Source organism: Pteropus vampyrus, unplaced genomic scaffold, assembly GCF_000151845.1.
Source record: "Pteropus vampyrus isolate Shadow unplaced genomic scaffold, Pvam_2.0 Scaffold534, whole genome shotgun sequence".
NCBI lineage: Eukaryota > Metazoa > Chordata > Mammalia > Chiroptera > Pteropodidae > Pteropus > Pteropus vampyrus.
The window spans coordinates 240,969-247,114 of NW_011889315.1; the positions used below are offsets into that span (position 1 = coordinate 240,969).

At 49.1% G+C, this 6,146-nt stretch overlaps 1 non-coding gene across 1 annotated transcript; it reads left to right on the forward strand.

Annotated features, from left to right (window-relative positions):
• The first annotated feature begins 5,283 nt into the window (after window positions 1-5,283).
• On the forward strand, window positions 5,284-5,402 carry LOC111733163. The gene has a single exon (XR_002777862.1). It is a non-coding gene; the product is annotated as a 5S ribosomal RNA (ribosomal RNA).
• Window positions 5,403-6,146: the final 744 nt, after the last annotated feature.

Genomic DNA, 6,146 nt, shown 5'->3' on the forward strand with positions numbered 1-6,146 from the left:
GCTCGTAGGGAAGGGACAGTGCCATCCCCAGCCCCGCTCTGTAGACGTGTTTTATCCTTGGGGGTCCCAGAAGCCCAGTTTGGGAGGAGAGGAAAAGAGGCGTGGCCTGGCGGAGTGGGTGGGGTGGGGCCGGGGAGGGCTGCGCAGGTGCAGAGTGACTCAGCCACTTGGCGGGTGAGCCCATTGGCTGAGCAGGGGAAATCCGTCCTATGGCACCTCTGGTGAGCTAGAGTAAAGTCGGAGACAGGCATCCTTGAGCATGGCAGCCCTGGGAGGGGGTGGCGGGGAGGGAGGCCAGGGAAAGACGTGTGGCCCGAGGAGACACCATTTTCTTTTTCTTCTTAAAGAAGTCCCTTTAACATTTCTTGCAGTTCTGGTTTGGTAGGGATGAACTCCTTTAGCTTTTTCTTGTCTGGGAAGCTCTTTATCTGTCCTTTGATTCTAAATGATAGTTTTGCTGGATAGAGTCATCTTGGTTTAGGTCCTTGCTGGTCATCCCTTTGAATATATAGTGGTAATCGCGTCTGGCCAGCAAACTTTCTGTTGAGAAATCACCTGACAGTCCTATGAAAGCTCCCTTGGAGGTAACGAACTGCTTTTCTCTTGCTGCTTTTAAGAGCCTCTTAGTCTTTAATCTTTGACGTTTTAATTTCGAAGTGTCCACTTGTGGGCCTCTTTGAATTCATCTTGTTTGGGACCCTCTGTGCTTCCTGGGCTTGTATGGCTATTTCTTAAAAATTATTTTTCTTATTGCTGATCTGATTGGGTGTTTTCTGCTGCCTTATTTTCGAAATTGCTGACTTGATCCTCTGCTTCATCTAATCTGTCGATTCCCCCTAATGTATTCTTCATTTCAGTTATTGTATTCTTCATTTCTGACGGTTTTTTTTTTTTGTATCTCCATTTTTATGTTTCCTATCTCTTTGTTGAAGTTCTCACTGAAATCATTGAGAATTCTTCTAACCGGTTTTTTGAACTCTGCATCTCGTAGATTGCAGAATCTCGTAGATTCTGTTGAGTTCTTTTTCTGGAGCTTTGTTCTGTTCTTTCATTTTGGGACATATTTCTTTGTGTTCCCATTTTGGTTGCCTCCCTGTGTTTGTTTCTATGTATTGGGTAGAGCTGCTGTGTCCCCCGGTCTTAGTAGAGTGTCTTTCTGTAGTAGGTGTCGGGTGGACCCAGCGATGCAGTCTCCCAGGTCACAGGTGTGTGTCCCTCGTGTAGGTTGTGTGTGTCCTCCTGTTGTAGTTGAGTCTTAGTTGCTGCTTGCATGTCAATGGGAGAGACTGACCCTCGGGCTGATTGATTGTGAAGATTGGCCATGACAGATGCACAGGAGCTGCTGTGCAGGGGTTGACCTTACGGAACAGTATTTGCTTTAACAGGGCTCTGGTGCATACTCAGTCTGCCCCTCGGATGTGTCATTTGTGGAGGTGGTTAGCTGGTCCTCTGGTGTGGCGGTGGAGGTGTTGGTTTGGGAGCCTATTGGCAAGGGCTCTGGTATTGGCCAAGGCGGTGGAGGTGTTGGTTTGGGAGCCTATTGGCAAGGGCTCTGGTATTGGCCAAGGTCAGCTGCTGTCTGTTCTCTGATACAAGGAGGTCCTGAAGGCACAAGTAAGTTCCACAAAGAAGTGGCCCAAATGCATATATGGTCACCACCCCTGCTACACTGCCTTTTCTCTCCCAGCCACACCTATGGGCTCATGGAGATTTCCCTACAGTCCGTTGACATGGAGGAGAGACTCAGGTCTGGCTGACAGACGGTTTTGTATGGTGCAGGCATCACCCCAGATGGACAGCTGCAACACTGCAGCCCCTTTCTGGCAGGACATCTGGTTGTTCATTGCCTTTGGAAGGAGAAATGGCCAGATGTGTGATTAGATACCGGTTCATGGGCTCTGGCCAATGGTTTAGCTAGATGGGCAGGACCTTGGAAGGAACAAGATTGGAAAATTGGTGACGAGGAAATTTGGGGAAAAGTTGGATAGACTTCTCTGAATGGGCAGAAAACCATAAAGATCTTTGTGTCTCCTGTGAATGTTCACCAGAGGGTGATCGGCAGAGATGGATTTTAATAATCGAGTGGGGAGGACGACCCGTTCTGCGGAGCATCCTCTTCCCCAGCCGTCATTGGCCAATGGGCTCGTGAACAAAGTGATGAGAACTCTGTCACCCAGTTTTAATTAGGTGAGTACAGCAAGTCCATGTGTATGTTGAGGAGAGCAGCCTTGTGTGTCAGAGCCCAAGCAGAAGGAGGAGAGCCCCCCATGTAGGTCCTTGGTGTAGGGCATGGGAGTCTGAGCAGGAGAATGAGGCCATCCACACGTGGGGTGGCCCAGCGCATGGAGTCACAGGCCGTGAGAGAGGGGCACCCATGCAGAGGGGAACCTCTGCCTATCACACCCTTCTCAGGCCACGGAGGACTTGCTGTGCCCGCCTGATTAAAACTGGGTGATGGAACGCTAAGAGGTGTCCACTGGGTCACTTGGGTGCCAAGAATATTCTAGAGCCCAGCATCATGTAACAGCAGCCCTCCCGCCTGCTGATTGAAGACCATGACTCGTGCCATGAGGGTCATTTCTTCACTTGCCTGCTGGTCTCTTGGCATGAGGCGCCCTCAGAGACAGGGCAGCAGCCACAGCATCAAGTTTAATCAGATTCTTGCAGTGTCCCCTGGTGCAAACACTTTCTCCCTGGGCTCTAGGCCTTCTAGACCCACAGACCTAAAAGCTGTGGATGAGAAGCACCAATTTTCCGAGTGGTCGCTGGAAATGAAAGTGAATGACAGGGGACATTCCTATTTCTATCCCTGGTTCCTAGGCTCATGTGTTCTCTCTTTTTTGGACCCGGCAACCCCAGGATGGCCACTGACTTCAAGTGTATACGTCATCTTGAAGGATACAGTTCCGTCCTCAGGGGAGGTCATCTCCAAGATGGCGCCTCAACTGCAATTTGGGGGCCATTTTACTGCTCTGTCCGACTGGCAGCTGCAGGCAACGTGTATGTGGTAGGACCAGTGGGTCCCACAGTTGTGTGGTCGCCACTTTTTCCTTCCCTATAAAGTAAATTCTTGGTCCAAGGGGATGTTGGTCAGGGTCCCACACTGGTCTTGGCACCAAGTGGCTGTTTGATCTCCTTGAAGTCTGGTGCCATATTGCTGGCTCAGTGTCGGTCTTTGTTGCTGTGGGGCTGGGCATTCCGTGGTGACAGTGGCTCTACTAGCTTGGCGAGAGGGAACTCATGCCGTGGGGCCTGTGCTTAGCACCCACCTCTATCCTATTCGTGAGCCCATTGTGCAAGCACTGGAAGGGGCTCACCATTTCCCCTCACCGCTGCCTGTTTATCAAGGCTGCTCATGGGTGTGACTGCAGTGTGCCCTCTGTTCATGTTGGCTTAAAGCAGTTATTGGAGCTCTACCTGCAAACAACTCAGGGCTTTTTCTGCTTTGTTGGGTGGTGTATTAGTCAGGGTTCTCCTGAGGAAAAAAACCAATAGATAGAAGATAGATAGATAGCCAGATGATAGATAGGTAAATAGATGACATGTAGATAGATGATAGATAGATAGATCACCCAGAAAAATGTCGAACTAAATATCTAGGTACCCAGTAGCCCAGTCAAGTTAATACATAAAATTAACCAGCGGAGTTGGTCGTAGAGACCTTCTCATGAGCCCATAGGTGTGAGCTGAGAGGATCCATGCCCGATTCTATATGTATCACTTTTGTTTTGTGATAGGTGTGCTGGGCCTGCCTGACCTAATGATTTGGTGCATCTGATATAACCTAGATCATGATGAGAAGTTCTGGCTACCAGGTCACTTTATGTCCCACGTTCAGACACACTCTCTCTCCCAGGGCCTAAAAGCATGTCAGGAGCTGTTTTTCTGTTGTTGCAGAGGAATGGCCTTGCTCCAGAACCCCAGGAGTCTGCTCTTTTCCTCTCTTATTAGGTCCTGCTAGAGGCACCATAGGGTATATTTCATTCCTCCAACATGGGTTAGAGGAGATTCATAGTGCGATAATGTGCTTCTCTTTTGGAGGTTATGGCCAACATGCCCCGACTACTGGAGCCCTAAAAGCATAATAGATACAGCAGATTTCTGAACGGTCACAGATGTGGATAGTGCTCAGGGCCACCAAACTCTCCGACTTCTTTCTCAACTGATGATTATTAGATCTGAGGCTGTCACTGGCGTCATTGCCATCAGTGGATGTCATTGTTATCAGTCATCGATATTAGCAGGCATCCACTTCGAGCCTTTGGAGCACACACGTCTTACTAGGCATTCAGAATACCTGCTACTCCTTGTTCATTAGGTCTGACGATTACGTTGTCATCAATGTAATGGATCAATGTGATGTTCTGCAGAATGTCTCGATAGTTCTTGGGACTGCAGTGGGGCCAGGCCATAAATGTAGACTGTTTTTGCTCCCATGTCAATGCAATCTTACTGATTCATCTTTCTGATGGATTTCAAAGGATACAACTTGGAGCCAGCCAAAGGGTGAGATGTGTAGGGCCCGGTTGGGGAGGGTTCCAAGTGCCGAGCTCTGTCGCCTTCTCCCTGGGGAGTGAGGACGCAGCCCCTCCTGGCACACCAACGTATTCGCCACCCAGAACTCCCACCCCATCCCCAGAGTCCAGATTGTTTACTGGGTTACATCGCGTGGGCACAATGTTTTCATTCTTGGCCATGCCATGGAAGCCAACCGGCAGCTCCCCTACCCTCCGCGGAAGTCAGGCTGACTCAGAGCCCCAGCCTCCTTGTCACTTGGTTAGTCTCTCTGGTGACCAGCCCCCTCTCGATCTTGTTAGTATGAACTCAGGCATAATGAAAGAGGTTCATGCATAATAGAGACCCTGCTATCTTGAGAAAATTCCAAAAGTTTTAGACATTACCTCCCAGGAACCAGGGAGGAAGACCAATGGCCAAGGAGTTAAATTCTGTGTGATAGGAGTTTGTCCCTTATTGAAAACTCTCTCTTATTTAGGTTTATGTTTCTTACCCTTAGCATTTCCAGAATCCTAGCTCTCAGGAATACGTTCCTGTTCCTTGTTGGGCACGAGAGCCAGGTTCTGTAATTCCTTTGTGCCATCGTCCCTCTCCTCCTTTTAGGCAACCCGACAAGTTCTTCCGGTTATGCTGAGATTTTGGCCCTAACTGTTGGTGTGGTGACCAAGAGGGCTGGTGGTCACGGCTCGGGATGGGTCCAGCATTGTCTCGTAAGGCCATCTTGTCTGGCTTCGTTTGAGACACTGGCACAGTCTATCAAGAAGCAGAGTCTATGGCCATGCCACCCTGAACATGCCCGATCTCTTCTGATCTCGGAAGCTAAGCAGGGTCGGGCCTGGTTAGTACTTGGATGGGAGACCACCTAGGAAGACGAGGTGCTGTAGGCTTAAAAAAAAAAAAAAAAAAAAGCAAGCAGGGCCTGTGCGTTTCCTATTGTTGCTGTAACAAATCACCACAAATTTAATGATTAAAATAACACAAATTTATTGTTCTAAGGATCAGTAATCAGAAACAAGTCTTAACTATAATAAAGGTGGGGGCAGGGCTGATTCCTTTTGGAGGCTCTAAGAGCAAATTCATCTCCTTGCTTTTCCAGCTTCTAAAGACCACCTGCTTTCATTGGCTCATGGTCCCTCTTTCTGTCTTCAAAGCACAAAAACCAACCTATGCCTTCATCATATCCGCTTCTCTGACACTGCCCCTCCTGTGCTTAGTGTATTCAGCTGATTGGATGGTTCTCAAGTGCATCTATGCAGGCGTAGGACCCCGCCTCTAGTCCGAGGGTCCCCCTTCTCTGATTTAGGCACAGAGCGTTCGGTGAGGTTGAAGCTCCACTGAACTATGTGTATGCTTTTTATACGTCAGTTCACACGTGGATCCCTTCAACTCTCACACTTTGCTTTCGACTGCTAAGTGCCAGGTCTGAGCCTGACCTGGACTCTTGTCAATGCTCACTGGCACTTTCCATCAGCCATCAAATTCCACACTCCTTATCTTGACCTTTTTCTCGACTCAGAGATGGTGTAGCAGCTGTGTACCCCCTGTACCCATCCTAGCACACCGCAGATGAAATGTCTGCAACTCCACAGCTGACATCCACCTGGGACACTCGGCACCACACCTCTGGACCA